The sequence below is a fragment of the Lissotriton vulgaris genome, chromosome 9, assembly GCF_964263255.1.
Source record: "Lissotriton vulgaris chromosome 9, aLisVul1.2, whole genome shotgun sequence".
Classification (NCBI taxonomy): Eukaryota; Metazoa; Chordata; class Amphibia; order Caudata; family Salamandridae; genus Lissotriton; species Lissotriton vulgaris.
In genome coordinates, this window is record NC_141697.1 from 276,952,979 (window position 1) to 276,974,537 (window position 21,559).

A 21,559-nucleotide genomic window follows, 5' to 3' on the forward strand; every position below is an offset into this window, starting at 1 on the left:
ATGGGGGTCTTTGACCATGTAAAGCACTCTGCTACCCTTTTCTTAGGGTCGTGCTACAGAAATAACTTATGCATACATACAAATCTATCACAAGCAGAGTTTAACAAATAATCCTCAAATGCCACTGTCGGGCGTCAGCCATCCACCATTCCTCAGAAGCTGCCGCGGCCCTTGCAGGTATGAGCTGTGGGGCATTTCGACAGACAACGAGGGGAAATTAATTAGTTATTTAATTTTCCCTCGTGGTCGTCTGTCGAATTCCCCCACCGCTCTTACCTGCACGGGCCACGGCTACTCAGAAGGTGACTTCAGAGAGAAGTCCTAAGGCAGCACAGGTCCTGGGCACTTTCAAGGTACTTACCTGGTAAACCGAGGCTCAGTAATGTAGTGCATAATCGAGAAACGGTCATAGGGTACTCATGTCGTACTCCTGGAGATTCTCATAAATGTATTTGTAAATTGCACCTATAGATCAGAATACATATAGACATATGCAAAATGTGCCAAAAAAGTGATCATTAAAAAAGGGAAGCAGCCCAAACAGAACCATTAATGTAGCCTTTGCTTAAAGATTATGTCGCCAACTCACAAAGGGATTTAGGAGTATGTGAAGTAGTTCTACAGCAGTATTAATTACGTCACATACTCCTAAATACTTGGCCCTATTGTGGGAAGGCATATCAGAGTTTTACATTTTCACGCTGAAATTTTAGAAGGAGAAATGTTTTATATAAAACATCTTCAATGCAAAGAGAAAAGTAAATATAAAATGATGTGCAGTATGACATACATTTCTTAACCCGTAGCATATGGGATCTGCGCAACGGGAGACTCCACAAGGGTTAAGGAAATTAGACAAATGCGAGGAAAAGATATGCATCATAAAGCACTTATGCACATAGCATGTGCTAATTGCATGTAATGCATACTACATCTGAGAGTTTTGTGAATCTGTTAATTAGTTATACATCTCAGTAATAGATAGATGTATTTATTAATCAGGGGGCAGATGTATCAAGGGATTTTTTAGTCGCAAACGCTGCGATTCGCAAAAAAGCAGCGTTTGCGACTAAAAATTGTCAAAATGGTATGTATGATGCAAAAATTAAGGAATCGCAAATTTTGCGATTCCTTAATTTTGCGAAAGCATTTAAGGAATCACAAATTGTGATTCCTTAAATGCTATGTAAGAAACATTTAATTTTTGCGATTTCACCTTAAGAAATCACAAATTACCACCAACTTGTAGTTGGTGTTAATTTGAGAATTCTTTTACAAATGCACTTTTTGGCATTTGTAAAGGTGCCATGTGGCGCTCATACATGCCCTTAGGGCATGTATGTGCGCCATATGCGCACACATGTAAATTTCAGGGGTGCAGCAGGGTGTCCTTAAGACACCCTCGCACCCTTGAAATAATTCTCAATTTGCGATTAGGAATAACTTCCCATTCCTTCCTATGGGCCTCCTGGCTCATAGAAATAAATGGGAAATTATTCCTTAATTGCGATTAGAAATTTGCTAATCGCAATTAAGGAATTTTAAGAAATTGCTAAAAAATATCGAATTTTTAAATACATACCATTTTGCAATTCTCAAATATTGATTCTCAAAAAATCGTTATTTGAGCATCGCAAATAGGTATTTTGATACATCTGCCCCCAGGTGTATTTATTAATCAGGCTACTTGTCTCTGCGCTGAAAGACCTTGTAGAGCCTGCGTTTTACACTATGCAGACAGAATAAGTCTCTGAATAAAGGCTGGGACACTGAAGGCGTTTGCTTGTTGGCTTGCTGGATGTTCCAGACATGCTGCTGCCATCCAGCACAAATCTGCACTCACGCGGCTGAGGCGTAACCAAGAGCAATGGCTGGGGGTGCTATCTCACGCTGCCCATAGCAAGCAACTCAGATATCTCTAGACCATTTTGAAAAAAAGCAGGAATAAACTGTACATTTTAGAGCAGCATTTTTCATACATGGGACTGGATGTACAAAGCTCTTTTGTGAACACGAATCCTGCGATTTGTAAAGTTGCAGGGTTTGCAATTGCAAAAGGACTTTCTACAATTTAACAGAATCATAAAAGGACTTCGTCACCCTTTCCGAATTTCAACTAGGGGGTGGTGTGATATGTACGTCCCCTTCTATTTGTGATTTGGAAAGGAATATATCAATGGTTTGCCACTGTAACTGTGGCTGCCAACCACTGATCAGCTACCAACCCCTGAGTCGGGGTGGTAACTGATTCACAAAGGGGAAACAGATCCTATGGGTTAGTTTTGCCTTTGGAAATCATACCGGCGGCCTCAGAGAGAGCAGGCAGTGACCACCCTTTTCTCCCATAAATGTGTTCTTAAGCAGGAACACTTCAAAAATAAAAACACAGCATCTGTCCCTTAAATAGTCACAGGCTGTTTAAAAAAACAGATTCGCATTTGCAAAAGCAGGGACAAAGATTTGTTGTCCTTTGTAGGCCTCCATACCGGCATTCACAGCCTTTCATAGGGGGGGTTACAAATTGTAACTTGCCTGATTAATATTCATTAAGCACATCATTTTCATAGCTCCCATGAAGGGACAATTTGCGATGCAACCTATTAGTAGGGGCGTAGCTTCAGAAGAGGGCGGTGCAGTGTTTGGGGTGTGACACCTTCGAAAATAAATGCATTCTAGGCTTGGTAGTAGGGCAGTATTAAAATAAAAGCCATCCAAACATCCATTCTAAATAGGGCAGATGGTTTGGTGGCTTTCTTTCCATGGCCTCAAAACTGCTGGGCCACAAGAGAAACTTTTACACCAACATAGTAAATGTTTCTCTGTGGTTGTAAATCTTGCCCTCTGCCCAACTCCAAATTAGGGATTCAAACCTTGAGTTTGGCTTGACAGTGTACTCCACTGCTGTTGTGACAGAGTAGCCTGTCCGACAATCTCCAAGTCAGCCCAGAAGCTCACCTTATGCAAAATAAAAATAAGTATTGACCCTGCTCCTCATAGGAACAGTCCAGCCCAAACATTGGTCATCTCACCCATTTGCTATGTGGCTGCTGAGTTTTTAGTAGGTAATTTCATCTTGACACTCCCGAATCTCAATGACTAAGCTATGCCCTTGTGTATTAGTTCCTAGGTTGTATTACAAATTACATATCCCTGGTCTGCTCATGGCAATAGTATATCATGCCTAATTACACAGGTTCTGGAGGTATTTCAAATAACTGGAATGCAACCACTAGATGGGGGAATAATGCACAGTATGTGAGTCCAGAAAAGATTCATACTGCAAAACAGAGAATCTACTTGGAGTAGACAAGATGGGGAAATTATGGGGTACACCACGCTAACAATCTCAGGACTTAAACAGCAGAGCTATTCCCCAGGTTACATCAATTTTAGAGGCCTAGAAAGCTGAGCTACTATTGAGAGACCTTAGAGGTTTGCACAGCAGATGATCCATTTAAGCTACACTTTTTTCACATGCTTATGTTTCAGGCACTACAGTTATATTTCCTAAAAAATAACTATTGGTTTAAAGCATAAAATAACTCCACATTACTCATAAAATAATTGCTGTAACAGAAAAGTTTTCAATTGCACTGAAGAAATTATGCCATAACATCAGCAAAAAGTGTCCAAAAATAAATACATTTACTCGGATATCTGCCTGAATTATTTTGGAAATGCACTTATTCCGTCCCAAAGTATCAACTCGTCATTTTCAGTGGTACATTGTTTTTCTACTGAAATCTATTTGTATTAAATAAGCAAAATTCATCCACAAATGTTAACTTGACATTTAGACGTATTAGTCCCGCAATACCATCTCATTAGGCCTAGCTTGACTGCGCAGCTTCTACATTACTTATTGTTACCAATTCTTTATAATGCACATAAAATGGTCTTTGACTCAGTTTAGAGGACGATTTCCATTTCGCCTCATGAGATTGGCTATTTGGCAAATCATTTTAACTTGTCTGGAGTGCTTGCATTGCAATGCATGAGGGGACATTTATACATTGCAAAAGTGCACATAATTATTACAAAGCCAATTATATATTCCATGCAAGCATTGCATACAGAAAACAATGCAAGTTTAGGTCAGGCAGTCCCCTAGACCTTTGGGTTTAATTAACATTATATACTAAAATATGTATATTTACTTATAGGGGCTTTAAGTCGGTCCTCTTCATCCATTGGTCTACTGTCATGTCATTCACATTTCTCTTCCACCCACTACCGCATACAGCATATGACAATAGGTCAGTCCACTTCTGCCATTGGCAAACTTCATGGTGAGTGGCAGCATTCTGCCCTTTTTTCAAGGAGCACATCCACTAACCAAAGTAGTTTCTTTCAGTGGAAGGAACTACTATGGAAATATGTGCTTTTTGAGAAAAAATAGTTTTGCTTTTAGCCAATATATTTTTGTTTTGATTGATGAGGGCCCAGTAGTTTATCCAACAATACAACCTTGCAAAAAACATGGCAAAATAAAACGCACTGACAAAGCAAAAAGCCTGACAACCAACGCTGTACCAATTCTCTTGCCAGTGCTTCTTGTTTTGTGTTTTTAGTGTATCAAGGTTTTTTATATTTTATTCAGGAATCGTGAGCAAGTTTTCCCTGTCTGTCTTCCCATTAATCTTTCCCCCAACCCTCTTTATCTTTCCTATTGTCCTTTCATTTATGTGTATTTCCTTTTGCTTTACCACTTTATTAATTTCCTCATTGTTTTCTCTGTCTCATATCCATTGATGTTCCTCTCCTGTTTTTTCATAAAAAAAGCTTTGCTAAAGCCAACAGGTCTGGCTTTAATAGGCTAACACGTGCAAATACAAGCATGCACAAATGCTGTTTCAGTGTGTTAGCGCAATAAGCCAGATCTATTTGCTTTGCCAAGACTTGCTTCATTTAAGCAAGTTGTATTGCACTATATTGTAATTGCATTTATATAGTGCTTACTTTACACTGAGCAGCATGCAGCTCTGGAACCTGGGTTATTGGTTAATCCAGTGGTTATTGGTTATTGTTTGGGATTGGTTTTCAACAAAGGAGAGGTCGTGATCTATTAAATGAGGAGATGGTACCTTAAGGTAACTTAGAGTAAGCTGTATATCTCCCGATTGTGCTCTAGGTAAATTAGGTAAATTCCACTGAGCTGACTTGACTGACAGATGAATGGAAGGTCGGCAGAGGACGATAGGCATTCTCATACGGCAATCCTTTAGTTAGTTTGTACTTTACCTCATGTTTTGACCACACGTGAGTGCATACAAAAAGTGTAACAGTGCAAATGCCTGCTTAATTGGATTCACTGAAGGCAAAGTACATTTCCCACCTCAGTTCAGTGTTCTCCTTTGCTATGGCCCCACCTGCTGTGACTGTGGCTTCTTTAATTTATCTTGATGATTACTGCGTGTTGTGATCTATGAGACTCCGCAAGCTCCAGTGTGGCACTTCCTAAAATCGACTTTTTCCCCTATCACCGGTTTTTTCATTGTAGCAAAACATAAATTTATCCTCAAATATCAGCTTGCTAATTTCCGATAGTTTACCATTATCGTAAAGTTTTAGCTGTTATATTCTGTGCATTCAGATATCTGTCTCCAAATATCATTTGTAATTTTAAATAAATAACCTTGTTTTGTTCCCAGACACGAGTGCTCCATTTCAGTGAGTACATTCATTCTACCCCCAAACATTACTTTCGTTTTTATGAAAATACACTATTTTGCCCCAAGTACCAGCTTGTGATATTCCGGAAACCAAAACCTTTTACCCCCAAATACAGCTTGTTATATTCACTTGTATCGTAACACATGATAGTCAGAAAAGTACAAACATTGCCTTGTACGCTCGTGTTATGCTATAATATGCCAGGAGCTGCGTCATCTACCAGATCCAGTCTCACTTGCCCAAGTAACGTCAAGTTTCATATGGCCAGGTGCAACCATCACATACCTGTTTAACATCATCACATGTTGAAGAAAATATCATATGTCTAAGTTAAGCTGCACATACCCAACAATAGTTTTGTGCGCTTTGATAATGTCTTATGCTTATGTTCCATAATTTTATCAAAGGAACCACTTCATATGGTCTGGTTGTCCCAGATGCACAGGGTTAGGATCAGGTTCATATTGCCTTGCTCTGCCCAAAATTTGCAGATGTATTAACTGATCTGACCATGTATGCAATTATATGTAAAATAACCAGGTATTTGTAAAGCGTTGACAAATCACCCCTAAGGGTCTCAAGGCACTGGGGGCCTTCGGAAAGATTAAATGAGCTATTGCCCAGAGTCACATGGTGCTGGGCTGAGCAGCAGGGGGCGCCGAGAATCAAACCGTGAGCCCCGTGGTCCGGAATCAGCCCGGAAAAAATTTGTATGCCCAGGTTCGGCTTACCTTGCTCAAGTAAAGCATCATATGCCTATGCATGCTCTCATACACCAAGCACAACTTCAAATGCCAAGGATCATGGCCATAAGCTCAGGTCCTGCCTAATATGAGAAGTTTTAGCATTGTTTTCCCATGCACAACACACTCACACCTTCATACTCACACCACAACATTTGCATGGCCTTCCCTCACCTATCTACCAGACATAGTAGGTGCTGCACGGCCCAAATGCAGCTGTGAGGCGGGCAGTCTAATCTGGTCCAATCCCTCGAGGTGGAGGTCAGCACATTCCATCTGCTGCTCTTTTCAATTATTACTAGCATTCTTAGCCAGTGGGCTAGAATGGAAGGCCACAGCAGGGAAGCTTAGCACTTGTGAGTGTCACTGGCAGACGCAGTCACAGCACAGAACAGGATGGTCTATAGTTTGCCTTCCCTGCACTCAAGGACAGCTCCTTCCTTGGCAAGTTAGGCAGGCCCCACCCAACACCTTCCTCTCTGCACTGATTGAAAAGTGGCAAAGTTCAGCAAACTGAACACTTGTAAATCTCTGAACTTCAGAGATGGTTCCTTCCTCCAACACTTGGCTGCAACATGCACTGTCATTGTGTGATTGGATCAGCTTTAACGTGCCCATGCCACAGGTAAAGCACTGCAGCTGCAGAGATTTCTCACTTCAGTGAAATAGGATTGAGAAAGTTTCCCAGGTTGCTAGCTGTGCAAACACAAAACCCCACAAAAATACCAACTCATGAACCAAATCATGCTTTCGTTGAGATTGGGTTGAATGGGAGTGTTGTGCAGTTCTAAGGTTTTATTGAAGTTACCTCCTCATCAAAGATATTTTGAGTATAAGTACAAGGGTTTTGACCCCATGATTTTAGACACTCTGTGAGACTTTTAACCAAACGCTGCTGGCTCTACATGCTGCACCTTGCCTGAGGACGGCTACAAGGAACCACCACTGGACCTAATTTCTTTGAAGTGCTGGCCTGCTGGGCTGAGAGAAGGACTGTGACTTTGCTACGGGACCCTTGTTCTGGCCTACCTGCTCCCAGTGTTTTCCAGGGGCTTTTGCGCTTGCCTCCCCTTCCCCCTGTGCTTTTGAGGGGTTCAGGAGGACTGCTTTATAATTTCCAGCGTATCGTTGTGCCGCCCAGCCTTAGCGCGGGTTGAGAGCCTCATTTGGTCCTTAATTCTCCTAAAAGGGAAGTGCGAAGTGTGAGCTCTGCACCCACCCTCACCTTCGCATTTGTGAGTACTACTTGTGCTTCCAGCCCCCTGCACTCTGGTGAGTGTGTGTCGGGGAGACTGTCCCCCTGCTAACTTTAGTGCATGCTGAAGCCGCCGACCTCTCCTGGGAAGCCGTGCATGCTCCAGGCTGTGGGTGACACCAAGGTAATCTCAGACCCTCAGAGGTCAACGTCACCTGGCAACGCAGAAAACTTTCACCTGACTGCAGCCGACTCAACAAAAGAGGAGGAAAACGGTACGCTGCCTCAAGGCAGAGTCCCGCCGGGTCACCTGGGTTTCGTGCAGTGACTCCCAGTAGTTGGGACAGCCCGGCCTGTTTCTTTGACCTAAACATAATTGTGCTTCATTGGCAGCTGTAGTCTCAGGCAACTGCCTTTCACTGGCTTGTGGGGGTATGCAGCCAGGTCTCCCCGAAGCACTGCAAGGTGTGTGTGTGCCCCCATGTTGGCTACTACCTTGGGGGCATTTATTCATTGGTGATGGCAATTCCAAGGATAATCGTCAACAGAGGAACCTGTGTCATTGAGTGAGGAAACATAATATTACCGTATTCCCTGCAATAGGCATGCAAGTGCTTGCATGCCCTACGTTTGGAGCCTAATTACCTCATAGAATTGCACCTTCCTGTTTCTGGTGGAATTTCATGATTTCTGCAATACTGGTGTTCATGATTTCATTTAGTGGTCCATGTACCTATGGTTTTACAAGTAATTCATGTGCCTGATTGGCTTTATTGCACTTAATGATGATTCATGTTTTCTCTAGTTCAGAACCTGTGGCATTTCATGCCCTGATAGTATCATGTATGTCTTTTTGATTCTTGCCCTACCAGGCTAATGAGTACGGATTCAGGATTAGCATAGGATGCACAGTATTTATGACTTATGTAATTTTGGTCTATGTGTTATGTATACTATATTTTATATTTTTGTATAGTCCTGAGTGGAGACTCTTTTATGGTGTATTTATTGTGTTACTGGGGTAAGTGTTTTGCACAAACACTTTACACATTGTCTCTGGGATAAGCCTGACTGTTCTGGCCAAGCTGCCAAGAGGGCGAGCAGGGGTTATCTTAGGTGTGTAGCTACCTACCCTGACTAGAGTGGTGGGTTTGGCATAGCTCAGATGCATACCCTAGTCAACCAGAAACCCGATTTCTAACAATGATCCTCTCCCTGTCGCATCAGTGAGCACATCTGGTCCACTTTGCTGTGCGGCACTTTGTGTACTTGGTCTTCTGGCTTGCATTAAGATCTCCATGCTTCTTAGTGGGAGGCACAGGGGTACACATTCGAAGTCCAGGAGCCAAGCCACTAGGTTGAGTCTGGCTCTGGCTGGCAGACTTCTTTTTCTAGGAAAACAATGTAGAGAGTTAGGACTCGTAGACAGCCGTCCGTGTCCCAGGTAATATAATGCTAAACAAGAAGGAACGGCCAGAAACAAAAATTTGTCTGACAGGAAAAGGAAGGGGTTAGCACCTTCAAAAGATTTTTATAAAACCCTCACACACCAACCTGGTTGGTGTCATGCTTCATCATCGGGTCCCAGCCTGGCGGCATAGTGCCACCAGGCTGTGCTGCAACACCTGTTTACAGTGGAGCTGGTAATTTTTAGGTGATGTGATGTGTAACTACGTGCTTGATTTAACAATTAAAAATACCTCCAGAATACTACCGTCAATTTGTATTTGTGGAGTCCTGGGGTATGGTTAAAAATACAGAGAGAGTGGATAATATTAACAAGTCCTATGTGTAACTGTGCCTATCAATTTTATTACACTTCTCACTGTCGGGGACTGTCTCTTCTGCTAGAGGTAAGCTTGCGTTCTCTGTCCGAGGGCCACTTGCACAGTGGGAATGTTTTCGCCTCTTTCAAGCTTATTGTTACGCCCAGGAACACTTACTCTTGCTCTTGGGTTGGGGGGGATTTTTTTTTATTTATGGTGAACCTTAGTCTGTGTAGTGTTAGCATCAGTGTTTCAATGTTCTTCTGTCACTGTGCTTACAAGCTTGCCTTCACCAGCCAGTCATCCAGACCGGAGTATACATGCATTCACATTTTTTTCAGTGTGTAGCAACTTCAGCTAAACACTTTGTGAAAACACTAGGAATGGAATGTATCCTTAACATTAATGCTTTAAATGGATAATGCTTTAAATGGCTAATGCACCTTGTACACAACAAATCAGAGGAACCTTTTGTGTCAGTGGTTCATCAGTATGTTTAGGTAGGCATCCTTGAAGCCTACGGTGACTATGTAGTCTCCCTTCTTCAGGAGTAGTCATTTTAAAACACTGTGTCTTTATGTATAGGTTTAGCAGTATGAGATCTAAAACTGGCCATAAGGACTAAACACCCAGAGTATACCCCCTGGTTTATCTCTCTTTTGGGGACCTTTTCTTACAGCTAGCTTTAACAGATGTTCTTGTACTGCTTGTTGCAGGCAGGATAATCTCATCCTGCTGTGACTTATTGCTCTTCGTGGCACTGTTCGGAGTAACTATACGCAATATCCGTGCTCACTAATGTTCAGTTTTCACTTGCCTAAGGTGATTAGCTCCCATTCGTATAGGAATCCCCCTTTTTTGCCCCCCACTGGTGTTGTATGTACGGGGCTGATTTTGAGTGAGTCACTTTGCTGAGGAACCCATGCAATGTAGAGTTTGACCTCTTCCCTTCCTCTGCCCTTGGAGGGCTGTACAGTGTAGAGGTGCACTGCCATTTTGGCACTGCTCTGTGTGAACTGCCTTGTTGGTTGAATGTGCCTGGGAGATTCTGGGATTGAAAAACACACCTGCCCAATGGTCTTCTGGTTGATGTAGTGCCTCTCTTAAAGGGTCCTCAAACTGCAAGGCCCCGTGCTTTTGCTGTTTCATTGTCCTTTTTATTCTGCCGCCAAACAGTTGTTCTCCCGTGTAGGACATGTTTATGATTGAGGCCTGCACTTCTGATTCAAACAATAAGACTCTGAGCCTGACGTGTCTACTTAATTTTGTCCCTACAAACGATTGCCTGCTTGAGGCATGTGTTAGAAATCATCTTTCCCTCTTATAGGATTGTCTTGTCCCTTTGTTGTGCTGTTTGGGGAAATGTTGCATTAGATCTTAACTCTCCTCCTACTGCTAGTGGTTATAGCGGTTGAGGAGTGTGCTGAAGGTTACAATTCTCCACTAAGTGTCAGCTGTCCTCTCTAGTTTCCTGGCCACAATTTCCATCCTCTTTCTCTTTTTGTCCATGGGTAGTCCCGTTGATATAGGATTGTTACCATTCCTTCTGGTGGCAGTCACAAAGATTGAGTCAGCCACTGTGTTGCCGCAAATGAACAATGGGTCCTGTCAGTGGTGTTTATATTTCTTTTCAACTCCAGGAGTCACTTGCCTTGAGAATGGAGGCTCTCGAAAAGCATCCTCCCTTTAGTCGAGGATGCTTGGGAGTAATGAAAAATACAAATTCTTCTTCAGGGATTGAACAAGAAACTGGAGCTCTGCTTGGTCCTCCTCAACTTGCACACCGTAGGTGTCTACTGTCAGCTTTATCAGGGTGTAGTACTCAACAAATTTGTCTGGTGGTGATGGCCTCAAAGGATACGAATCCACTCAGTTCTCTGAAGGGTTGCCATCACGGTCTTGCCAGCCGTCCTTGTGTATGCTCTATTCTTCGAAGGTGATGTCCTCAACATAGGTCTCCTCTTCCTTTTGTGTGGTTCAGAAGTAGTTGTAGGTTCAAGCTCTGGGTGCTCTCCTTCAATGGGTTTGGACTCTGGTGGCCTTGCTGGGATTTGAAACCCATTCAACAACTCTAAGTCCCTTTTCTTCTGTAACAAAGCCGCCAATTTAGCTTCTAGATTACGTTTCTTTTGCTCGACTTCGAGTGCTCATTGATCAAGATGAACTTTTCAATTGGCATTGGTGTTTCCTTATCCATCGTCTCATTTTCACTCAACCTTGACTCAAAATTAAGCTTGAAAATGGCAAATTATCTAGCCAAATCTACATTAAGACCAAGGTTTTCTTAGGCATTGATCGATTTACCAGGGTTTCTGGATTTGACTACTTTGCTCTCTAAAAAGGGATTCAGTCATTTTTTTGCCACTATAAGCAGTAAGAAATGTGCAGTAGGTCACGCACACAAAATTTGAAGCTTAAATATTTCCTTTAAAAAAACATTACTTTTTATCAGATAGGCAATGTTTTTGGGACAACAATGAAACACTTACACAGCAAACAGAAAATACTATCTATCTGCTCTTGTCTGTGCTGTTACAGACATTTTATATAGCCTGACACTATCAGATACTGCAATGGAAATGTAACTTAGGGGTTGACTATGGGGAGTATTTTACTCAAGATGTTGCTTTTTTACTTCAAAGATAACATTTTCCCGTAGCCCAACAGTGAAGTAGTGTGGCTCACTGGTTAGAGGCGGCAGACCCGAGAGCAGAGGACGGCCCGGGACCAGGGTTCGATTCCCGGCGCGGCAGGTTTCTGGACCAGGGTCAGCGGACTCGATAATTCTCTCGCCTCGGTGCCCACTCTGATCAGCGATCACACTCGGCAACTCTGAGCATTAGCTTGCCTCATCTTCACTAACGGCCCCACCAGACCGCCGGGGATGCCTGGTCTCACCCTGGAGATACCCATTAAGGGACCATCTCTCAGGGAAGCCAGGAAGGGTTTCGCAGCGGTCGAAGCGCCTTGGGACCCTACGGGTAAGTAGTGCGCTATATAAATGCCAATACATTTACATTTACAATTTCCTTTTATTAAATCAGACAATTTTCTAAATAATCGGAGTGAAATGAGTAGATAATGTTAGTTCATCGTTTGCCACTTTCAAACCATAACATTTTGGTCACTTTTTTATATGAACATTTTGTAAAAGGATCATCGAGTAGAGGTTGTTTTCTTTTTCTATGGGGGTGCGATTATAGAATTTCCATTATGGTAGCTTTAATTGAAATTGCTACTGTCTGCAGGAATCTAAAAACCCCAACCTTAGACAAAAATTTACCATACTCAGTCAAATTGCTATTATCGAAAATATTCTTTTTTGGGGCACTGTAAAAGAATAATGCTTGAAAGGTTGTCTGATACTTATTATTAATAACCACTTTGAAAATAGGTAATCTATTGCCACAGCTTAAACATTTTCCAAATAGTTTTAGTTCACAGAATTACTTTTTATCACATTTGTGGAAAAATATTCTCATATCCCTTTTTAAATCCCTATTTTTATTTGTAACTGAGAACAGTGTATGATATTTTTCCTCAATCATCCCAAAATCTTTAAACTCCAAAACGATATTTATATACGTTTTTACCAACAAGCCTATCTCCCCTCTCCCTCCCCCCCCCCCCCCCCCCACCAGCAATTTAGCAATCAATCAAAGGCACGCACCAAAAATACGACAAGGCAAAGCAAATGTCAAAAAATTCAGAATAATTTCATAACTAAACCTATTCGTGGCTGTTGTAGTAAGGCTACACTATGTTTCCGAGGAATTTCTAGTGTTGGATCTGCATAATTATTTGAAACATAAAACAGAAATGTTATTCCATGTATTAGAAAAACCTGCTGACTTGTGTTGTAAGTTACACGGGGATCCAGGTATGATTTTGAGGATAACAAGCATTTGGAATTCAACATGTCTCACATTTACGAGAGTTTAAGCCAGGCAGAGGCTTTAGCCTTGAAATTATCAATAACATTTTGGGTGACAGTTGTGACCTAAACTTTCATGATAATCCCTTCGGGATTCTGACTTTGGGAGGGGACATTTCCTTATTACCCATGACAGCCCTTTGAGTTGTCAAACTTCACGAGGGGGCTATATACTTGATGGCACTAGAACGTTTTTTGCCCAGTGAGAACCTTATGAGGTCGCTGTCCTTAATACCATTGAAAACTCAAAAGTAATGAGACTCAAAATGCAGGTTGTTGCTTTAGCGAGCTGCGTCATGCAAGTGGGTAGTTGAACTGCACCGAACCACACCGTGCTTTGCCATAGCAAGTGAAGGTATATTTATACCTTGAAGGTGTTTAGGAATGCCAGCTTTGACGTAAAGTCGGGCATATGAACGTCATGAATGAACCCCTAAGAAATAGATGTTCAAGCAAATAACTGAGTTCTTGGAGAAATCAATATTCAAGCAAGGGGAAGTCCCTAACGGCTTAAGAGTCTGGTTTTCCAAGAAATCGTTGTGACGTAAATGAACGGATGGAAGTAGCCATGCCTGTATTTAGGTAGCATGGGCTATGCCTAAATAAGGGCTGGATTTCTATGTCTATATAAGGGCAAAGTGAACTGTACCTATATAAGGGCATGAATCAGGAAATGTATTCGGAATCTAAAATCGAACACAACAACATGTTGCCATAGTGTAGGAGAGAAGGATCTGCTTACTATGGTTACCCCCACTTTTTGCTGGTGTTTCACTGTTTTTCGATTTTAGTCTGGCTGGGGCCCTGCTAGCCAGGACCCCAGCCTAGCTGCTTCCTCTCTAAATTGGTTGCATGTACTTTAGGTACACTCCAGATTGGTTACTGGGTTACCCTTGTGAGTCCCTAGTATATGGTACCTTAGGTACTAAGGGCATAGGTACCCCAGAGGCCTACCAGGGGCTGAAGCATGTATCATGCCACCCCTGGGAAGCCTTCCAAATGGCACCACAGGTCCGCTACTGCAGCCTGGGTAAGGTGGTGAATGCACACCTTACTAAGATATAGGTTACCTATATCTACCTTTAATCACTGACACATGTAAACCTATAAGTCACTCCTATGGCAGGCCTTATCAATCCAGAAGGCAGAATGCTTGGTTTTGTGTGAGAGGGTGCCCATGCATGAACAGGACCCCTCTGCAGCTTTCAGAATCTATTCTCTGATGCTGTTCTGTGATACAGCCAGACCATATACTCTTAAGTGCATTATAACCTCGCGGTAAATGCTAACTTTGGAATGGCTGCATGGAAACATATCGTGTTTGGAGTCAAACACTTTGGAATCATAACCCCCCCAAACCCCAACCCCCCCCCCCCACGCCAGTCCTGGTGGGGAGAGTAGATTCCCACCCTTCTGGAGGGAGAAGATATGCACACACTAACCTAACCGGTAATAGTTTAAAAGAGCCCCAGCATCACAAAAAAGTATGATGCAGCCACAGATACGAGTCTGACCTCCTGTTGCTGGACAAAACTCCAGCAGGGGAGGCCTGGACAATAGGTTTCCTGTCAAAGGGAGGTGTAACCACCTTCCAGACAGTCTTTAGTGTATTGGGGCTGGTTGGGTGTATTCATAGAATGCTTTTCAGACAGTGCTGGAGGGGTGTCCCTGTGGATACCCCAGTTCAAGCCGGTTGCAGGGGCAGTAAGACCCTGCTCTGACGTGAAACTGGACAAAGGGAATGGGTGTAACCACCCCTCTTCCCTGACCCTCCCATAGGTGGGTCCCCAAGTATGTCCAACCCCCTTACTTAGTATAAGTATGGGAACCCAGTCCTTAGGACTTCAGATTACACCTCGATGAAAATCTGCAACATATATCCTGGAACTTTGACATTCTACTCGACTAGAAGACGGAAGAATCTCCCTTGGGGTCCAGGAGTGACTCCCCTGTTCAAACAGGCACCAAAGAAGCATCTTGCCGGTATGCATTTCCAAGGCTCTCGCCGGATCCCAAAGGATTTGGGACTCAGGACACAGACTTCCAGACTTCTCAGAGGCCGACACAAGAGCCCAGCAAAGCGGAGACCCGCAGCCCTCACGGGGGATGTGGAACTGGAACTCCTGTACACCATGCACATTTGCAAGTGCATCAACTTTCCGAGCTTTCCCAAAGTTTTGCATTGGATGACTTGTAGTCCAAGCCCCAAGAACCATTTGAACTTAAGATTGTGGGCCTACACTCCACGAATGTTCCATGGGCTTGCTTCTAGCATCCCCCCTTGAGGCTCATTCGCGATCCCAGGTCCACGACTGGTGGGTCCCCACGAAGGTAACTATTCTATTTCTTGTGCTTTCTGGGTTGCTCCCAATGTGCCCTGACTCCCTCATTGAGTGGTGAGTCCCTCAGACCTTGCTAGTCTGCACCAAAGCCAATCTTTGCTTTCTGCGTGGGTTGCTGTTGCCAAGGCTTGTTGGATCCAATCCGGATACCGACACTGCAGCACTCGACATCCTTCATGGGACAGCTTGAATCCAGCTCATGGTAGTCGTAGACGACTCCTGGCCCTTGTGGCTGAAGAGTCAAGCTTCACCTTCTTCATCTGAAAGCACCCGACATAGGGGGGCATCCGCTCATCGCCTTCGAGGTAACTGGCTAGTGACCCAAACTCTGTCCCTTCTTCTTTCTGGTTCTTCAGATCTTTGATCCACCCGGACACTTTCGACTTAGTCGCCAGCAGCACTTTGCAGCAGATCGCCATTGAAAACAATGACGAAACCGAACATCAAAAGACACATATGCACCCGGCTTCCCTGGGTGAGGTAACTCGAGTACTCTGGCGCTCCCGTGGGTATTGACTCTAGAACTGCCTAGTTCTAAAGAGGTTTGCTCCAAGTCCTCTTCTAAGTGTCCTTAATCTTTAAAATTCCAACCGTGACTTTCCCCATAGAAGTTAATGGTGATTCGCAGCTGTGTTTAGACACTGCACGCATCCCCCGTGTCACTACCTTGGGTGGTTCCTGGTGGCCCCAGCAGTTCTAAAGAATCCAGGCCTTGTATCTATGTCAGTGGTGGTTTTTATACCACTTTCTTAATATATCGTTTGGTACGCCCCTAGGGCTCAATGTATATTGTGCTAATTTACAGTGTGCTAAATAAGTTTACTGTATGTACTTTTGCCTCTAGCCTCATAAAGAGACTAGAGGGATGTGTTTAGAGTAAATAAATGTATTTTATATATATACCTGGTGCGTTTCTCTTTTCATTTTGTCATTCATGAGATTTTAGACTGGTAAAACAAGCTGCTTTACATTCCTTCAAGACTTAGCCTGAAGGCTGCTCTCCAAAGCTACCACTAGGATAGCTTTCTATATAGGTTGTCTTTAAACCTACCATTAATAAGGGTCGTTTAGACTGGTGCAAGGTTCCCACTAGAATAGCGGACAGCATATGCCAGGCCAACTATTTACACACAGTAGTCTGTGCCACTGAAAGGAACTACTTTGCATGTAGATGTGCTCCTTCAGAAAAAGCAGAATTCTGTCCCTCAGAGAACAGTTAGCCAATAGCTGAAGTGGGCTGACCCATTGACCCATACTGTATCTAGTTGTGGGCAGAAGAAATATGTGAATGACACAACAAAATACCAGTGGTTGCAGAAAGCTGTTTGACTGCCACAATAAGTATATTGTGCATAGAATTTTAGTCAAATCATTTTCACTAACAACCGACCTAAAAATCTAATGTTTAAAGCAGTCAAAGCTAAAAGTTAGAATGCATTCCTATTAGACCCAACTCAAATCTTACCAATCTCTCATAATTTCATAATTACTATTATTCTATTGACACCCCTAACCAGCCGAGGTATTCTGCACATAGATGTTTATATATCATTGACACAATGATACCAGACACAAAGTTGAACTCACTGCTGATATATTTTCCCAAACACTGGGACACAATATTCAATCATTTGACTAACATTACTTAGGATTTACTAATGCATAAAATGGAACATCCTAAACCTGAAATATACTTTAACAATGTAATATTCTTTTTCTTATTCAGACAAATGTTTCCCTGGAGTGTGAAACACTGATTGAAGGCACCTTCAAACATTGCTTTGCAAAACGGTGCTTTTCAGCTTGTCTGTGGCACTGAAAGGTCCAGAGCTGTTTATGTACAGTCGGAATAGCCAACGGTGCCCCTAGGATGCCATGGTTAGTTGTGAAGTTCTGCCGATAGCACGTAGGACCGTGGAAATCCCTCATGTACTGCAATGCATCCCACATATATTGCAATGTGTCCTTCATATACTGCAATGCTCCCTCATATACTGCAATGTTTGCAATGTGTCCTTCATATACTGCAATGCTCCCTCATATACTGCAATGTTCCTTCCTTCATTCACTGCCTTTAAATTGCAATTGAAAAGCAAATATTTCCCTAAAACTCTCAAACTCTAACAATCTTTTACCAACACTTTCTGCTTTCTCATACTGCACCATCTGTGACTCTTTGAATACCTATTTTCTAGAAAAAATTAGTAACTTCAAAGCCAACATCCCACTTCCTTCCCCAACTTTTTCTGAGCCCTCTCCCCCGACTGTTCACTGTTGTCTTTCTTCTATCCCTCCGCTTACCGAAGAAGTGTTTCTTGCTATACTTCCCAAAGTAAAGTCTGGTTCCCCGGCAGACATCTGTCCAGCCCATATTTTGCAACAGATTTACTCTGCTTGCCCCAAACCGCCAATCTCCCTTCTCATTAGCTCGCTGGCTCAGGGGGTGGTAATTCCAGCTCTTAAATCTGCCACCATAGTGCCAATCCTGAAGAAGCCTGGCGCGGATCCCTCTGCTCCAGCTAATTATCGCCCCATCTCCCTCCTGCCCTACTTGGGCAAGGTGCTGGAGCGACACGTAACATCGGTCCTCAGTGCCCATGTAGAAGCCAATGGGGGCCTAGCGTCCCGCCAGGCAGGTTTCCGGCCTAGGCACTCTACCGAGTCCGTCGTGGTGTCGGTCCTGAACAACCTCAGGGAGGGCATGGACCAAAACAACTACCAGGCTCTGGTGCTCCTCGATCTCTCCGCCGCCTTTGACACAGTGGATCATTCCATCTTACTTTCCCGTGTCGGAGCGGCGGGGGTCGAGGGCTCAGCCCTGGTTTGGCTATCGTCCTTCCTGAGGGACTGCACCCAGGCGGTCCGGCTGGGGGATTTCTCGGCCACCCAACTCAAAGTCACATGTGGTGTTCCCCAGGGTTCTTCTCTTTCCCCTCTTCTGTTTAATCTCTACATCTATCCTCTGATCTTTGCACTTCAGCAGCTGGAGGTCACTGTTTACAATTATGCAGATGACCTCCAGCTTATCTTTAATCTGTCTTCTTCTCTTCATTCTATCTCTAATTTTCAGTCTATTATGATTTTTATCAGGGACTGGATGAACCACAACCATCTGAAGTTGAACCCCGATAAAACAGAATTGGTCCTTATGGGTGGTTCCTCCAGTCCCTGGAACTCTTCTTTTTGGCCTTCTTCTTTAGGATCCCCTCCCACACCTTCTCCCTCAGTTAAGACCCTGGGCATTAAACTCAATAATCATCTCAATCTTCACTCACAAATCAGTTCTGTTGTTTCTTCCTGTTTTCTTGTTCTTCGAACTATTCGCTCTGTTTCTCGTTTCTTTTCTCCCCTTGCACTCAAGCTAATCATGTCCGCTCTGGTTATTTCCCGGCTGGACTACGCCAACGCCCTCTACAACGGCATCCCAGCGTATAGTCTGTGGAAGCTCCAGCTGGTTCAAAACCAGGCGGCCAGATTGGTGTATGGCCTCCCCCGTTCCCATCACTCTACTCCCCTACTGAAGGCATTACATTGGCTACCTGTTAGGGAGCGATCCCTTTTTAAAACTGGTTGCATGGTTTTTCAGGCGCGCCAGGGCACTGCCCCTGCCTTCATTTCTTCTTTGTTAAAAAAGTATACCCCTGTTCGTGAGCTATGCTCATCTACCCAATCACTTCTTCAGGTACCCCGGTACAGACGTAAGAAATGGGGCGGAGCCAATTTTTCATGCCTGGCACCATCCTTTTGGAATTCCCTCCCCGATCACTTACGTCTGGCCAGACACTACTCCCTCTTCCGAAAAGATCTTAGGACCTTTCTGTTCACCCAGGCTTTTCTTAATGTAAACTGATCGTATTTGTTGCCCCCCCTCACTAGTTTTTCGTTCCTACTGCTAAATTAGTCTCCACAGCGCCAAGAAACCGCACAGTGAATGTAGCGCTATATAAATATTTTAAATTCAAATTCAAATTCATCTTGCTGCACCACTTCTACAAGCCTCACACCTTATATTCTGCCTAATTAGCATATATGTAGGACATTTGTTTGTTTTTAAATCATTAGTAAGTCCAAGGGAATGCCTGGACGAATCATATTTTTGAGGGGTGCTCTACTTCTGCTTACTAAGTATTGAAAAAAACCAAAATATGTTAGCGTCACAGCTATTCTAATTCACCAATTATTATTGGCAAGCCTTTCAACCAATAAGAATTTGTCTTGGTATTAGCACTATTTTAATTGGCTGCTGATAAGCAATGACAATGCTGTGATTACCCCATGCCTTCCTGGGCACTATCCTAAGGTGCAGGAAGGGTGAATACACATTTACTATGCTCATACATACAATTCCACCATTTTGTCTAGTGCCCCAACGGAGCAGTATTTTGTGGGGGTTGCTTGTATAACATATTCCACTCTGCAGGTGAAGAAACAAAAGCTTTAGCTGAATCTAAATCTCTGCAAATGTTTTCAGTCAACACTAATTATAATCACTCACTGAGTATAACAGCCTGTGTGTAAGATGCACACATAGGCAGTGATTACAAGTTAAGTGGAATTGCATCTGGAGATTCCCAGCGGCCGGAATTACTGTTAGTGGCCAATATCTCCGCATAAAATTCAGCCTCTTAGGAGTTAGTGTAGTATCCTTAATTTCCTTAGGTTAGCTTTTGTGCCCTTACATGAGGGATGTCTAAAGTGGGTGAAAGTATCCACAAAGTTAGTGTAAGCGGGCAACCAAATTCAATGTGAAAAAAAGTTCAACAAAGGATGTTCAACAATCAAATGTATTTTGATGTGCTCCCGGTGTATCGCTCTCTGGTCAAGAGCGTGAAGGAAGAGTCAAAATTAATAGCAGCCCTGTAATGGAGCGTGTCCCCCTAGGCACAATCCAAACCGAACTGACACTAACAGCATGCCGCTTTTGTGAATTTAACGAGTAAACTGAGAAACACCCTTTTTTCGACGATTGAATTGATCCCCTGACGAAGGGCGAAATGCATTGGGACCCTTAAAACTTTGAAGCATATTATAATGCATTTTGGATGATTCTTTTATCAAGCTTGGATTCATTAATTGAATTGAAGTATATTTGATTGTGTGAAAAGAATACTAGAAATATACAACATTCTATGATGAATGTTTGATTATCTTCTTTATTTCACATGAAGTTGAATTAGAGCCCTCACAGGGTCTGGATTGTGCCTAGTGGGACACACCCCATTAAGTGGGTGAAAGTCCCATTTCCACTATTTACATTTATGGGGCTGCTCTACATGAACTTACCAAGCAACAACTAAGACTAAATAAATCATCTTAAACTACACTTCGACTACTAGCTCTTCCTTACTACGGTTAGGGCCTCGGAAAGGTGAATAACTGTGTGGACATGGAATTACAGCATGGAATTATGCACTGTATTTCTTATTTCGAGAAATGTAACACTCCAATTCGACACCTGTTCCCAAGCAGGTGGTAAATGAGAGCTGTGACGGGACAGGGCTTGAGGGGGAGAGAAGGAGGTTAGGGTAGGGAAAGGGAAAGGGAAGCTTAGGGTTGGCACTGCCTGCTCACCCCTTGCCAAAGAGAAATATTGTCACAAACCAAAGACTCATGCAATTTTGATGGCCAGAATGTCCGGCTGGTGAATTGGTGTCACGTGTTCCCGCACCAGGCAAACCGGGTGGAGGAACACCAGCCCATTCATGGTTAGGATGAGCGGCATATCACCCAGGGATGCTGCTGCACCTCATGGTCAGGCCATTCACCTCTCTTATTGGCTCATACTGGATACACTGTGACTTTTGAAGAGCTGAGCAGGCTGCCTCTGAATCTGTTGTGGTAAACGAGGATAGTTTAAGTTAAATTCTGCACCTTTTAAATTGAGACAGCCCACATTGTCCTGTAGT

At 43.2% G+C, this 21,559-nt stretch overlaps 1 protein-coding gene across 1 annotated transcript in view; it reads right to left on the reverse strand.

The window, feature by feature from the left end:
- Positions 1 to 21,559, reverse strand: part of ISM2 (isthmin 2) — a 103,064-nt gene that overhangs the window by 10,168 nt on the left and 71,337 nt on the right. The gene's annotated exons all lie outside the window — the stretch shown is intronic.